Source organism: Malaclemys terrapin, chromosome 9, assembly GCF_027887155.1.
Source record: "Malaclemys terrapin pileata isolate rMalTer1 chromosome 9, rMalTer1.hap1, whole genome shotgun sequence".
Lineage (NCBI taxonomy): Eukaryota > Metazoa > Chordata > Testudines > Emydidae > Malaclemys > Malaclemys terrapin.
Window position 1 is genome coordinate 58,994,609 of NC_071513.1, and position 16,895 is coordinate 59,011,503.

The window sequence follows — 16,895 nt, forward strand, 5'->3', positions numbered from 1 at the left end:
GATTCCCTTCTGTAGGAGGGAGATCCAAACACATAAGATGCAGCAAAAAACATCATTCAGGCCCTCATTTCATATCTTGCCTGTTGCAATTTCCTCCTTACTGGCCTTGGCTCGTGCAACCTTGCTCCTCCCAAGTCTATTCAGAATATTGCTGCTAAGACCTTACTTGCATGTTGCTCTGACCACAGCTCCTTCTTTCAGCCCCTCCACTGACTCCCTCTTTGCCTCCACATAGACAAAAGCTTGTTTTTAACCTTTCAGCCCTTTCACAATTTAGCCCTACCCTACTTTGCTGCTTCAATAACTTCAATAGCAACATCGACCCCCCTGCTTTGCCAACACTCTCCCAAGCACCAGTCCGCGTCACCTTTAAACACCTACAGACTTTCTTCCTAAGCACATAGGGAAGCCTGGGAAAGTCACACTCCAATCCAATGTTCATACAGCACCCAGCACAATAGGGCCCACAGTCTATTGGGAGCTATCAGAATGCAAATATTTATTTGAATGTATACTAACCATTCTCCCTGCTGAGCCAATGGAAGTATACAACTGGATGCAGTAAGACTAGAAGGAGATTAGAAAGACATTTTAAGAGCTCTCTTTATTCCACAGGATTTCAGAAATTGAATCTTGGGAGTACAAAAAGAGAGACGCTTCCCACTGCTGCAAGCATCTTAGCTCTCTGATCTGGAGAGAGAAAAGGAATTCTCCAGGATTATTGCATTGTTATAAGAAACTGACATGATTTCCTCCTAATCTTTGTGCAGTTTGGTCCCATGGACTTTTTGCAGCCTCATGTCCCCATTAACTGTAACACATAGTTACAAACTACAGGACAGAGTCCAGAAGTAATTTGAGACAGAGTTTACATCACTCTTGTAGACAGTTAATTCATGACCTATTTGCTTATAACTAGCCAATGTGGTGCAATGTGCTTTGTACTGTGTGTTAATACCAGGGTGGATAAAAATCAGTGATTTACAACAAAAAAATAAAAAGAATTGATTTGATACAGGTTTGTATATAAAAACAACCTATTTAAAAATAAATGTGAAATTATTACAACCTACGTTAAAACCTAAATTGACTGCAATCTATTGAAATAATTTAATTTAAATAAAATAATATTAAGCAGGACATGTTTGCTGCCAAGTTTTAAAGAGAGTCAAGCCACTGAAGTGGTTTAAATCACTAGCTAAGCCACTGGAACCAGAGTTTGTTGAAGTGCTAAACCAGCTTTTACAGCACTAGCCTCTTCTGCAGGTGCAGAGAGAATATTTCTTCATTTCAGTTTATTCAGCTAGCTCAGTTTAATGTCTAGTTCATTCAAAGTTAGGAAACACATGGGGAATTGAAAAAGCAGGAAACCTTGTTTTCTTCTTCCAATCTATGAATTAAAACTTAGTGTGAGAAGATGACATCTACTAGTTCTAAAATCTTGAAGGACATGGTGACCAGAAACCATCAGTTCAATTCACTAACTACAGATCTTCCTTTGTTTAATAAATCCATTAGTTTTAAATGCAAAACAGGGTTTGATATTTTTTTCTTATGTATCCAGCACACTTAAGGTAGTTGTATTGAATTAATACAAAAACAATTTAAAAATGGTGGGTTTGTTTGTTTTTAATTGAATTTGAATTTCCATCCAAATAGAGCTTGCTACAAATCACAAATAAAAAATTAATCATCTAATAAATAAGATATCCATCATTCTCCATCTTCTAACAGAATAAAAATGTAAAAACTAAGAAGTTGAATAAATGTAAGTTAAGCTATATGATTGTTTAAATAAATGTGTATAGATAAGTGTATCCTCCTGGTTAGCAAAAAAAAAAGCACCAAATTTAGTGTAAAGGCTGTATTTAGCTGCAAATCAACATGTTTTAATGGTTACCAACCATGAGAATCAACCATTATTTAGGAGAATAACTAAAAGTACAAATGTGACACAAGATTTAAAATCAGTGATTTACATAATGATTAAAATCAGTAATTTAAATCAATTCACTCTGGGTACTCCAGTAAATGAAGGGATTTCTTTTTTGAATTTTGTTATAGGATACATACACATGCAAAGAGGCTATCTATGTAAAATACCTGCAAACAACCAGACAGTGATGTCCAGCCAGCATATGGTTTTACATCAAGGAACTGTTGGATTTGATTTCAAGTTGATAAAGAATGATTTACAAGCAGTTTCAGTCCCAAGTTTCCCTTCTAATCTGCCCCAAGGTCCCATTGCAATTTTTGTGCATTTACCTTCATATTCACCCATTCTTAAAATGTTCTCCCCTGCTGCTGTGTGAAAGCACTATATAAACAGAGACAAACGAACAAAATAGAGCCCCAGTCCTGCAAACACTTAATCATTTGCATAACTGTGCATGTGAGTTGCTTCACCATGGGAGCACTCATATCAGTATAGTTATGCACATGCTTATTCAGGATCAGAGCCTAAATACATACAAAAGAAACAATGAAACTGACTATACATAAAGCCATATCAAATGCATAAAATAATCACATAAAGAAATATTTTCTCTCCAGCCTTGGGTGTTACTTGTCACAGTAGATAAACAATGTAGACAGAAACATGATTTTGTAGCTGGTGTCACTAATTAGCCCAGACGTTGCACTATGCTTGAAAACTTTTGGGAGTTAAGAGACTGGATTTTTTGGAAGTTGGTTAGAGGCCCTTGGTTTCTTTCCCACTCCTTGAAATTCCTTTTCTTAGGGAAATATGATTTAGTCTTAAGGAAATCCAAATGGGGTATATTCTTCAACAACAAAAGACAAATGCCTCCTGAAAGCAAAGAAGTCTTTTTCCAGTGAACTTTTATCAAGAAATCTTGGGTTTTCCCCCTACTTGTTTCCATTTCACCTCTGTCCGAACCTCTCAAAAGATGGCAAACACCGCACAGATGTAGTCCTCTCTTTCTCATTGTCCATCCATTTCTGAAAACCAAATGAAGGCATAACTGGGAGATATGTCTGTAGAATTTGAATATTTCAGTTATGATCCTAGTATTTATCTGTTTTCTAATTTTAAACATATAGCCCAAGTGATCCCTTTTGATTAATCATATCTATACGGAATTGCACATGTAGATCATACCATGACACGTATGAACTACGACTGCTTCAATTATGGAATTTTAGAGTTGATGGGCACACACCAGTTCCCAGTGGACAGGATTTTATAATCTATTCTATTATAACTGACCCCCGTTTTGGCACTCCCAGCTAACAGGCCAATGAGTGAACAGGCACTGAGACCTACTTTCTTAGCCCTAGAAGTTAGGACTGAGGCAGACTGAGGGACACAGTCAGGGTCCTGCATCGTCAGACCTGTGAGTTTGTTACATATTTTGGGTTAAGGACTTCAGTCTGCTGGAATCTTTCCCCAGTATGAAATCAACTTAGAAAAAAGAGAGAGCGGTTCTGAAGAGCAGGTAGAGATGAAGTCAGAAAAGTAATCAAGATATTAAAAGAGCATTGGTGTTCAGACTGCTCCTTAGATAGAGACAGGTAGCTTAGGGACTTTAATCCCTAAAGACCAAATAAATTCCTAAAGATTTTTTGAGTTCTATATCAGCTCATTTTCCCAGTAGGAGTCTTCACTATCTTGGCCTTAACCACGATGTAACTTTCAGTTGCACCTTTAATATTAAATGATAAAAGCAAGTGCCTTGGGGCCCAGTTCTGAGCCTGTGAGCAGAGGAGGATGGATACAAGTCAGGATTTTGTTGAAATCATTTATAAACGTTTACATCTAATATTTTTTACATCTTGCTAGTTCTTTTCTTTCTTCCTATTTTGTAGTCTTAATTTGCTAAAGTGGATGCATTGTTCTTGTTTCTTTAACTAGTTTCCTCAATTGTTAGTATAATTTAAGATTTTACATAGAAATTCTTTCTCCATAGAAGTTTCACATCTAAAGTGATAGCGAGACCTTGGACTTCACCTTTTCTGCGACTATCACAAACCCAAAACACATATATAAAGAAAATAGCCTGTGTTATATCTGCAATCACCATCACCTTGATATACTGAGTTTCCACAAGTTTAGGAAGCTGAAATGTTGCAGCCAGATTCTACTTCACCAGAGTTTGCAGTCTGAAATTGGTGGGATTTGTGCTGCTAAATTGTTTAGGATCCTAACTTTAGATTCTTATTTTTGAAAGTTTCCGCCTGTGTGTATAACAGTTTATTACAACTTTGTTAATATACTGAAATTCTAAAGAACTTTTCTTTGACACTGAAGCAATTTTGTTTTAAAGTAATAGATTTTATGCCACTAAACACAATTTTAGCTTCTGGTATTACAGACACTTATGTGCACGCTTAATTCTAAACAGAATAGTCCCACAATGGGACTGTTAATGTGATGAAAGTTATATGTCTGTTTGCAAGATCAGGGCCTTAATTTTTGACATTTTGTTTTTTTTCTATCTGAAATTTACAAAACTGCTATAAAATACTTGATCACTACTGGCATTTAAAACCTCCTGACAGCATTTATGATTTAGATTACAATTTATAATGAACTAAAGTTTCAATAGCCCAAGTGTTTCTATAGCAAAACTTTTCAAGTTAGTTTTACAGACCTCATTTACAGAACCTGAATGTAAATGAATGTTTTTGTAAAAAATAATCAAATGATATCACTCTACCCTGGAGCAAAGCCAGAATAAAATGAGTTTTGCTCCTGGGAATTATGAGGAACTTAGCATTGGGACACATGAAGTCAGGTTGTATCCAGCTACTGCTGTGTGTTGGCAGGAGTACTGCACAAAGCCTGCTGCTTTCCTCTTTGTACAGTAATTTGGTTATCTTGTTAAAAGCTGTGCCTGGACGAACTGGTCATGAATAGGGCCAGATTAACACACAGGCAAACAAGCTCATGCCTGGGGCCCAAATTTGGCCAAACTTTTTATGCCGATGTGGATTTATGCACAGATTGAAAGAACTTCACTCCCTTAAATGAGTGAGTGGCATTGTGACTTGGCACATGGGGTCACAACGCTACCCAGATCTGGCCCACTTGCCCCTCCATCATGGGGCCAGGCCAAATGTGAATGACTGTCTTTGTGACCTGCTGCACGGGGTCACTCCAGGGCTGGCTCCAGGCACCAGTATTCCAAGCAGGTGCTTGGGGCGGCAATCTGTAAGGGGCGGCAGTCCGTGTGTTTTTTGCCGCCCCAAGCAGCGCGCCAAATTGGTGCCGTGGATGGTGGGGGCAGTCTGTGTGCCGTTAGGGCGGCACGCGTGTTTCCGCGGTGGCGGCAATTTGGCGGCAGCTTCTATGTTCAGCTGCCCACAGAGGCAATTCAGTGGCTTCTGTCTTCCGGCTGAAGACAGAAGCTGCCGCTGAATTGCTGCCGCTGTGGAAACGTGTGTGCTGCCCTAACGACACACGGACTGCCCCCGCCATCCACGGCGCCAATTCGGTGCTCTGCTTGGGGCAACAAAAACAGTAGAGCTGGCCCTGGGTCACTAAGTGGCATAGCAACCCAGTGCTCCAGCTCACACCGCTCACTCAAATGAGTGAAGTTTTTTCAGTTCACCTATAAATCCGGAAGGGTGGACAGATAGTCTTCGCACCCAGCTGAGACTTACTTTGCCCTGTGGTCTGATCCAGAGGGGGTGGTGAACAAGACCCAGGCCCAAAATAATGATATGAATTATGACTTGTAAATGAAGATGAGCAAGTGGAAGTCTCAAAATATCAGGTAGGAGCTGCAGCAATGAAGTTGGCCTTTGTGGTACTGGGGCACCACAGTGTTCAGAGAGTAAAGCAAGTTTTAAGTACAGACTATAGACCTGCTCTTGCAATAATTCAAGTGGCGCTCACTGCAGGATCAAAGCCCACGTTTCCAATACAGTGGCCACCATTAAGAAATCATCATTTTCCTAACCATTACCACACAGCAGTATCTGAACACACCATAATTCCTCTCCCACCTCTCCACACCCATGTGTAGAATAGGAGATCTATGGTAACATTTGGCAACTGTTAACTTTTAATAGGATCTACTGTATATTATTAAAGTACTGAAAATCAGTACTTGTGTACAGCTACAGAAAAGCTATTTATGAAGAGAGGAAATCTGGTTTATTCCTGCAGGAGTAAAGGATACTCCACATGGTGTTTCTCCTGCTCATTTCTGACTCCCAATCAGAAATAATGCTCTTCAGTCAACGACAAAACTCCCACTGAGTTCAGTGGGAGCCGAGTCTGGCCCAAAATATACTGGCTATGCCATGTGAGTGAGTTGGCATTGCCAGAGCAACTTTAACGTCTGGAATTTCCTGAATCACAGTACTTGATCTTACAATCCAAATCATAAGTATATTTAACTTCGTTATTTTATGGACTACCCTGTTTCCCCGAAAATAAGATATCCTCCGAAAATAAGGCCTACTTACAGTTTTGCCTCTCGTTGTAATATAAGGCATCCCCCCGATAATAAGACCTCCCCGATAATAAGGCATCCACCGATAATAAGGCATTTTTCATTTCTGAAAAATAAGACATCCCCTGAAAATAAGACCTAGCGCATCTTTGGGAGCAAAAATTAATATAAGACACTGTCTTATTTTCGGGGAAACAGGGTAGTTTTTTTATGGGAGGCAGTATAGCATCAATATAAAAGCAGTGCTTAATTTCACAGAATATAAATACAGTAGCTCTGTCTAGGGTGATCAAATGCCCCGATTTTATAGGGACAGTCCCGATATTCGGGGCTTTGTCTTATATAGGTGCCTACTACTCCTCACCCCGTCCCGATTTTTCACACTTGCTATCTGATCACCCTAGTTCTATCAGAGTGTAATAGTTTTGCCTTTGCCGTCAAAGTGAAGCCAGTACAGCTGGCTAAATTTTTGGCAGCACTGAAGATCTGGTACTGGTGGATTACTCATTTGGGACCATATTGTCCCATATGCCCTTCACACAGAGGACAAGAAGATAAGGTTTCTCTTATGGTGTTTCCCTTTATATTCTGCAAGGGGTGAGGGGAGGATTTTACCCAGCCAGAAGCAGTGTTCTACCTCTAAAATCAATAGATCCACTGTGATCTATGTAGAGGATGCAGTCCCAGCCACATGAATGGAAGGATGGTCCAGTGATTAGGGCTTTAGCCTGGAGTGTCAGAGACTCAGTTTCAGTTCCCGACTCCACTATGTGCTTCCTGTGTGACCTTGGACTCTCTGTATGGATCCTATCTGTAAAATGGGGATAATCATAATAATAATAATAATATCTTGCATCACAGGGGTGTTGTAAATATAACAATTAATAAGTGTTCAGGACTCAGATACTACACTGATGAGCACCATAGAATAGTCAATAAGAAAATTTTGTATTCACAGCAGGCTCTGAATGATGTGTGCTAAATAAGGCATGGGGTTACACATTGAACTATGAGGCTGAAACAAAATCTTGAATAGAATGCACAAGGGGACACCTTTAATACTGGCATTTCCTAGCTTGAGCCCTTAACTCAGTAACCTTAGCGTTTAAATTGCTTTAGTGTAACAAGTACCATGCAGAGGCATCATGCCTTCATACCAGATCCTGACCTGCTCTCTCCAGCCCCATCCTTGAAGGACATCTAGGAAGCCCATCATGATGACAAGCATTCTCCCAATGGCTGCTGGACCTACAGCCCCCCCAAAAGGCCTTTCCCATTGCAGGATAAAGACTCGCAGCTTTGCTAGTGTAATATACACACATTTTCAGCTTCCATTTCCTGCTCTCGGCTGTGCTGATCGAATCTGCCTTATGAAAAACAAGCTGTCGTGTTTTTGTACATCATCTCCATCAGCTGCCACATGGCCAGATGTTCGTTATTGTTGTGTTTGGTGTGGTTGTTAAATGATTTTGAAGCAGACAGAATATAAATAGATTTTCAAAAGTGATGGAGATTGTTTGAGCCTGTAACTGCTCTCCACTAAGCACATACACAGTGCGTATTGGGCTTTCATTAGAATTAGGGCAGAGAGAGATCCCAAGTGTCCTTTGTGCAGCACTGCCCATGAAAGAGGGGAGTGAAGGATGAAAGATCCTGGAGGAGCTTTAATTCAGAATGTTCTTGGCAGTAGAAGCCACCTTGAGCTGGATTGTGTGCCATGCCTCTTAGGAGGAGCAGCCGACGGGAGGAAAGAGAGTCCCCACTTCACCCATGTGATTCTGGACCTGAGGGCTGGTGTGGCCCCCTGCATCAGTTTGAACAATCTCGGGCTGCTCTAGCTTATCTATATCTCTCATGAAACATCTCTCACTAGGAGTATTCACCCAATGAACATCTCTCACCCAGCAGTGTGCATTCAGCTATAGAAGAGTCATAGGAGGGGGGTGGTTTATGATGTTAGATGGATTTTGCTTCCGTAATTTCTTTAAGTGCTTTTCCCTCACTGTAGGAGCAAACACATTTTTTTCACAGAATTGCAGTTCTATATAGTACCTTTCATCTTGAAGCATTTTTACAATCAAGTAAGCCTCACCACCCATATGAGGTGGGTAAACATCTGATGTAGTTTATTTATTTCCATTTTATAGATGATGAATAAGGTGAGGCTTAGAGATGTGTATGTTTTCTGATAACGTTTTTGTTCTCATCTCTGCCACTGATTCTTTGTGTGCCCTTTGGCAAGCCACTGTGTTTCAGTGTACTCTTCTAAAATGGAAGATAGAACAATAACGGGTGTGATACGTGGCTAGTGTCTCTCATAGGGATAACAGATTCTGACTAACAATCCCAGGGTTAGGGGCCTAGCCTACAATTTAGGGAGACCTGAGCTCACTTCCCTTCTCCTCCACAGACTTCCTGGGCAACTTAGTCTGTGGCTTACGAAAAGGGAAGTACTATTACTCCTATATCTCGTGGAGTGTTGTGAAAATATATTAATCTTTGTGAAGTGCTCAGATACTCTGGTTATGGGTACATAATTACCTAAGATATAAATAGACAGATAACCGTGTTTCATGATTAAAACAGGTATTGGTTTGCCATCTGATTTGCAACACAATGTGGGTCAGACTGAAATGCAACCCCTTCTCATAATGTTAAGTTTCTCTGGCTTATTCTGATTTCTGTTTTAAAGAGTGGAATTTTGAAGCAAAAATGTAGTCTATAATTTTCAGTAATTTTGTCCCTAGCCTAGCATCATGTAGCCATTTGTTATTCATTGGGATGATTGTGAATTTAGGAACTGTTTATGCAATTTTTTTTTCTGTTTTTGCCATACAAATTTAGAAGGAATAGTTAGAGCCACCACAGGAGCATTCTATAGACCAGTATCTGAAAGCTCCCCTGCTTCTTTTCATCTATCAGCACTACACATAGAGATTCAAGCCAATAACCAGATACCAGTCTGAATACTTGGTCACCCTCTTGCCCTCCAAACACAACTATTATCCAAATATATCCAGTACAAATGGGTTTCAGCCTCCACTGCTGCACAGCTTTACTACCAACTAAACTAATGGAGCAGATACACTGAGAGCTGAAAGTGAGAATGAATGGGAGTGCAGTTTCCCTTGTTTAAATGGGAGAACTTTTGCTGTAGGGCCAGACTGAGTTACCCTTACGTATATGGAGTAATACCCTGCTCAGAAGCAGCCACATTGACTTAATGCTCATGGTGTAGAGGTATATGTAAGGGTATCTTGGTCTGGCCCATAATTTCAGTCCAGAGCAGACTAGTCATCGTCAATAGCATCGTTCTATTTCTATGACTTTGGAGCAACGATGCTGCATGAGTGCGGTGTGTGAAGGAGGGCATTTTCCCTCCATAGTTCATGTTGTAACCAAGTTTCAGAGTAGCAGCCGTGTTAGTCTGTATCTGCAAAAAGAACAAGAGTACTTGTGGCACCTTAGAGACTAACAAATTTATTTGAGCATAAGCTTTCGTGGGCTTATGCTCAGATACATTTGTTAGTCTCTAAGGTGCCACAAGTACTCCTGTTCTTTTTGTTGTAACCAAGGTTCATTCATCAGCTCAGTTCTCACACATACCCATTCATTTTAGAACAGAAAAGATTCAGTTTTGTGGTTACTCATAGAGTGGAGAAGAATTATTCTCCTTGATTTACAAATAATTTCATTGCAATGGTCCTCGTCAGGTATTCTGCCTTTCTCACATCAGGATGCAGTTGTGGTTCAGTGGTCCTACCTTGATCTTGAGTAATTTGATGTAGTTTAGCTCTCTACCCTAAGCATAGTGTCCTCCCCTTCTCGGGGGTGATGAGCAATGAAACAGAACAGTCCTTTGCTCTCCTTGGGCCACCAGCCTCTCTGGGGCCACCTGGATCTCAGACTCCTAAAGAAGGGGGTAAGTACATGCCTGGACTTCAGGCTCACAGCACTTCTCTCATCTCAAGCCAGACAGTCTCTCTCTTGCTTTCACTATAGCTCTTACATCTTCATCCCACATTGCAAGGCTCACAGTATTAACTTACTGCAACATAGCCCTGCCAGGGTCCCCTCCTCTTCCTTAGCACTTTACAGTCTTCTTCCGGAGCCACTCCAGATCTAGCCCCTCCTTCCTCTGCAGAGAGACTCACAGCACACCCCACTTCTCCCTGCTGAGATAAGACTGAGGCCTTTCTGGCACTCCTCAGCATGCCCTGCAGCAGCCTGTAATTCCCAGGGTCCCTCTGGGAATGACACCTCCCAGAATTCCCTTGTTCCAAAGTAAATGCAGAATGGGGCCACAGGGCCTGGAATTGCCTTTTTTAAAAGACCAGCCTCCAATATACTTCCAAAGTTGCAACTAGTTGAAATTCGACCCTTTGTAGTTTTGAGGAAATATTCTCCTGTTTTTTATTCCCCTCTCCCTCCCTCCTGCAATGCAGCAAGCCATGGAGTCAAGGGATTCCAGAGCTGATTTTCAGCTCTTATCTCAAGACTTCATACTGGTTAGGCTGGGAAGTGGAAACTTTCATGGTACTTGTTCTTTGTTCAAAAATAATGAGATTAAAAAAAGTTGGGTTTTATTTTCCTTCCAGTTTGAAGCTTTACAGCTTTTCTCTAAAACCAGGAAGCTAGAAGCTTTCAGCCTTTTTTTTTTCCTAAAAAAAGATTCCCATGTGTTCACCTGATTCCAGAAGCTGGGGCTTTAAGAAAAACAGGTGAGACTCACAATAAAATTGGGAGATTTTGCAACAGTGATAAATGTTTTCATCTTAATTTTTGATCCCTTATCCATAAATATGCAGCTTTTCAACTTCTTGAAGTTATAGCAATGCTTACAGTTTTTTGATGTATGTAAAATACTATAACTGGTAATTAGGATACATTCCTATCAAAAACATATTGCTTGTGCCCATTTAAAGATTGCAGACACTATACTGACAGAGTGTGGGATGAGGTCAATTTGCCTTTTTGCTTTTCACAAGGCCCTAATCCTGCAAAGAGTTGCACAAGCTTAACGTCATGTCTGATCTGCCCCATTGATTTCAATGGGACTACTTGTGTCTGAAGTTAAGTTGTTTTTAGAACTGGGGCTCTAAAACACCACCTATGACCATATGTATGTCTCTTCTGGCAGTATGTAACAAATGCAGTTTTTGTAATCAACCTTCTAGTAGAGTATAATTGTGATAAGAGCAGTATATTCAGTTTTACACTTAATAAGGGAAAGAAAATTCAGCGGTAAGCAAGATGTTTATTAGTAGGAATTTGGGTGTATGCCTTTGGTATGAGCTAAGGAAGTAGGGTAATACAGGCAAGGCGGTTCCTTGTTCTTTTCTATTGCCACTGTATGATCTGCCTCATTCAAATGTGAGAATTAATGGCAACCAGGTTACATAGATATAATGGCCTAATCATTAATTTCTTTGGTAGTTACTCTAATATTATTAATTATAATGCACTCATTTGTTATTAATGTGGGTGTGATGACAGTTTCTATAAAAATTCCACTTAATTCATGTTAATTGGCTCATTATTTAAAGAGTTACTTGCAATATTAGAGGCTGCTACAGTCACCACTCTAATTCTGGGATGGTGTTTCATAGCATCAGGCAAAGGCTCTCTGCAAGCTATAGCCTCATAACCTGGATCCTCCTACAGTAAATCAGTTTAAGGTGGTCACCACAGTATGAGAGTAATGGCGTGTGTTCCTTTCAGGGAAGCTAACCACCCTCAGTCCTTCCCCACCTTGCTTTAGTTTTTAATTGTGTTTGTGAGCTGCTGATGGCTCATTTCAAGTGAGGTCCATGTCAGTTTTCCATAAGCTTTTGCTGTTTGTAGCCTATCCCGAGTTTGTGTCTGGTTTGTTGAAAGAAGCCATGCAAACGGAGTTATGCTGGGCTCAATCCTGCAAGGTGCTTTGCACTCTGGTCCTGAACTAGCATATGCTCTAAAACTCTAAAGCATATGCTTAACTCTAAGTATGCAAGTGGTCCCATTGAAGTCAGTGGATGGATATATGCTCTAGTCCCTTGCTGGATTGAGGCTAGAGTACTCAGCACCTGGTAGCACTGAGCTTTTCTGGGGTCAGTTTTTTAAGTGCTCAGCATCCACAACTATGCAAAGTTTTCAAGAGTGATCAGAACTCAGCAGCTCCTCTTGTCACACTTATGCCCAGATTTTCAAGAGAACTCAGCACCCAATGTAATGACTCCTTTTGAAAATCTGGCCACTTATTTTGGACTGGGAGCTGAGATCATCTGAAAATCTGGCTGTCCAATTACTGCAGATTGAGCGATAGTGGCCACACTGAAATAACATTTGAGCTGCTATGTCCACACTGCTGCTGCACTCCATCATGCCTGGCACTAAGACTTCTGGGGCCATATCTCATGGTTCTTTGCATGAATTCTTTCCCAGTCAATTGTGGGAGAACTTGCCTGTCCTTTCTGAGCACAGGGGGACAAGGCAAGGCATTGGATGACTTGAGTGGAGCTAGCCTGCGTCTACACTATTGGGGGTGCATTAGCAACTAACTAATTGCACTAACTCAAGGATTCATCTATGCTCCCTTGATAGGCCAGCCAACTAGACTTAAAAGCATCACCACACTCAAGTTAGGAGTTTGTGTGTGGACAGGACTTTAGTTAGGGGTGACACTATAGTAGGGATGCCAACTTTTTGATTGCAGAAAACTGAACACCCTTGTCCCACCCCTGCCCCATCCCTTCTCCAACGCCCTGCGCTCTGTGCACTCCATCCCCCTCCCTCTGTCACTTGCTCTCCCCCACCCTTACTCACTTGCTCATTTTCACTGGGCTGGGGCAGGGGGTTGGGGTGTGGGATGGGGTGAGGGCTCTGACTGGGGGTGCGGGATCTGGAGTGGGGCTGGAGATGAGGGGTTTTGGGTGCAGGAGTGGGCTCTGGGCTGTGGGTTGGGGTCGAGGGGTTTGAAGTATGGGAGGGGGTGAGGGCTCTGGCTGGGGGTGAGGGCTCCGGGATGGGGCCAGAAATTAGGGTCTCAGGGTGCGGGAGGCGTCTCTGGGCTGGGACAGGGGGTTGAGGTGCAGGGGGGTGAGGACTCTGGCTGGGGGTGTGGGCTCTGGGATGGGACCAGGGATGAGGGGTTTGGAGTGCAGGAGGGGGCTCTGGGCTGGAGCCGAGGGGTTCAGAGTGCAGGAGGGGGCTCAGGACTGGGGCATAGGGGTGGAGTGCGGTTGGGGGCGTGGGATGCAGGGTCCAGGAGGGAGTTTGTGGGTAAGAGGGGGTTCTGAGTTGGGGCAGGGGGTTGGGGCACAGGAGGGGGTGTGAGATGTGGGCTCCAAGAGTGAGTTTGAGGGTGGGAGGGGGATCAGGGCTGGGGCAGGGGGTTGGGATGCAGGAGGAGGTTTGGGGTGTGGGCTATGGGGGGCGTTTACCTCAGGCATCTCCCGGAAATGGCCGGCATGTTCCTCCGGCTCCTAGGCATAGGGGCAGCCAGGGCCAGGGGGCTCTACATGCTGCCCTCGTCTGTAGGTGCCACCCCAACAGCTCCCATTGGCCACGGTTCCTGGCCAATGGGAGCTGCGGATCTGGTGCTCGGGGTGGCACCTGTGCCACGGGCAGGGGCAGCGCGCAGAGCCCCCCGGCCACCCCTGCACCTAGGTGCTGGAGGGATAGAGCCAGCCACTGCAGCCAACCAGACTTTGCTGACCGGAACTGCCAGGGTCCCTTTTTAACTAGACATTCCAGTCGAAAACCGGACGCTTGGCAACTCTACGCTAGAGTTATAACTCAAGTTAACGCTGCAGTAAAGACAAGCCTCTAGTGACCAATGTTTTCTACATCATTTGCCTCTTGCATTTTGCACAATATATCTCAAAGAAGTCTAAGAAGGTATGTGGAATACAGGCAGAGGGACTGCCCTCCCCTTTTGAACAGCTAAGAGGTGCAAGGAGCTAAAGGTGAGCCTGTTAACTCAGCTAGCAGCAGGCATGATGCACACATCAGGAACAGCTCCTCTGTACATGTTTTGAAACTTACTGGCTAGAACTGAGACTTTGATTTTGTTGTTGTTGACATGTTTTGTTTGTTGTTTTACTTTTTGACTTTCTGCGTGCATGCAAGGCAAGGAAGTAAGTATGTGCACACAGGGGTTCTGGAATAATGTGTATAGTGGGGATGCTGAGAGACATTGAACCAAACTATAAACCCTGTATATGATGGAAACCACTTCAAGCCAAGGGGTGTGGCACCTATAGGTACGCACATTTTTATGGCAGAGGGTTCTTGTATGCAGTGTTTTCCTATTGTTTCCCTTTACAATGCCTACCTGTCTCATTTTTCTTTTATAGTCAATTGCAATTTAAAATTGAAGTACAGTGGAACTGACAAAGTGGGATTTAACTATTAAATCATGAAGTCTGTTTTGGAATATTGGTATGTGACCACCGTAGTTTGGACTTGCCCAGGGGCAGCCTGTTATGCTGCATTCCAAATGGCTGACCTGTTTGGGAAAGTCTGACACTGCATTGAAGGACCATCACTGAGAGCCATCAAGTCTGCAGTCTGGGGTTATCAGTGTTGACTCTCAGCTATTGGCTCACCCCCATGGCACAAGGGGCCTGTAAATGGGGGGCAAGGATGATTGGTGGATATAGAACTTCAGCTGAAGCACAGAGATGGAGTCCCTCTTTAAGAGTGTAGTGCTGCCCTGTGCTGGAGGCTAAATGTCACATGGAAGGAGGACTTGCAGGAAGAACTTGCCTGAAATGCATCTCTCAGAGGTTTTGGTATTTTCAGAGAACTGAATGCTTTCAAAGCAAAGCCATGTGGTTAAAAAATTTCTCTGCTAAGCCTGTGTCTCTGAAGGAGTTAAACTGGAAACACAGAGTGCCTCAGCCTAGATGGAACAATGAGGGAATGTGTTTAAGCAAGTGGGGGCCTTTGGTGGTCTCAGACACTGGTTTCAGGTTCCCATGTCCCAGGGAAGGGTATCAGACCTAGGCATGTGCCCTCGGATCCCGGAGCTAGAAAGAGTGACAAGACTCTTCCCAGACCCAGTTGGCTTGGAAACTTGTGGACCCAGCTACTGAGTCCACTCATAACAGCCTAGTGACTGTATGGTGGATGTCTGGGCCAGTTTGCAACAGTAACCTCTTAAAAATTGTTACAGTATAACAGGCCAGCTTCCAGAACAGAACCATTGTCATTTAGGGCTTGATCTAAAAACCAGTGAAGTCAATGGATGTCTCTCAATTGACTTCCGGGGGCTGTGGGTCAGGCCCTAGTCTTCTGTTTCAAACGTCTGGGCGGTGCAAATAAGGTTGCTAGCTTTGTTTGCCAGAAACAGGGGTAGGGTGTGCGGTTAAGAGCTGTCAAAATGTGGAACTTGTCAATCTGGGAAGGCAGCGGGTGGGGAGGGACTGACGGAAGAAACAGTAAGGGTATGTGTGCCTGTCAAGCTGGGCATGTTATTCCCAGCTTGAGGAGACAGTGCGCCTGCGTGACTAGAGCGCATGCCGCTACAACACTAGAGTGTAGCTATGGGGGTGCGGAGTGTGTCCCCGTCAGTGGCCAGGTAAAAACTTGCTGTGGCCAGACCCTCCTGCCACTAGTGCCGCCACAGCTACACACTATTTCTAGAGCACTAGTGCGGGTATGTCTCCATGAGCTGGGAATCACACCCCAGCTTGAAGTGTAGACGCACTCAGTGACAACAGCGCTAAACAGGTACTTCCATGGCAAATAGGAGAGTTAAATGACAAATGACTGGCAACAGGCATAGGTCAAAGGTCAGAACCACTCTTGTTTGATGAGCCATCCAAAATGGTACTGACTGTTGCACTGACAGAAGCAATGCAAGCCCACCCAGCCTCTCGCAATGAAACAACTGGAGCTGCAGAGACAGGGAGCAGGTGACAATTCTACTTTTGTGGCCTTTATTGAAGGACATGTTTTGAAAACCAGATATAGTGTTGCCAATCCCAGGCATTCAGAAATCGTGAGTCAGTCCCTCCAAAGCAAGAGACTTATAAAAAGTTATCCAATTTTTGGATTCTTTGCCTTCTGGTTTGAGGCTTTAGGCTACGCTCCAGTCACATTTTCTAGCTGTTCTCCATAGCCACAAGGGTTAGAAACTTAAAAATGAAAATAGCAATTCTCACCTGGTCACTTGACTCTAGGTGCTGAAGTTTTATGAGACTCAAATATCACGAAGCTTGTGATTATGTTGCAAGATTTGGCAACACTGAAAGTTACTGAAGCGTTGAATACCTTGACCTCCATCATAGATGACGCTATTCATGTTTCATTAATTGGCTGGCCTAGTTTGGGGAGAGGGTTATTTGCATTTAATTTTTAAACAAGGGAAAAGAGATTTAACAGTAGGTGCTGAAGTGAGTGGGCATTGACCCCTCTCATATGATGGGGCATAACCTTTTGTAAGCCTGATCTAAGCTATGTGACTGGCTGGGGGGCATGGAAACAGAA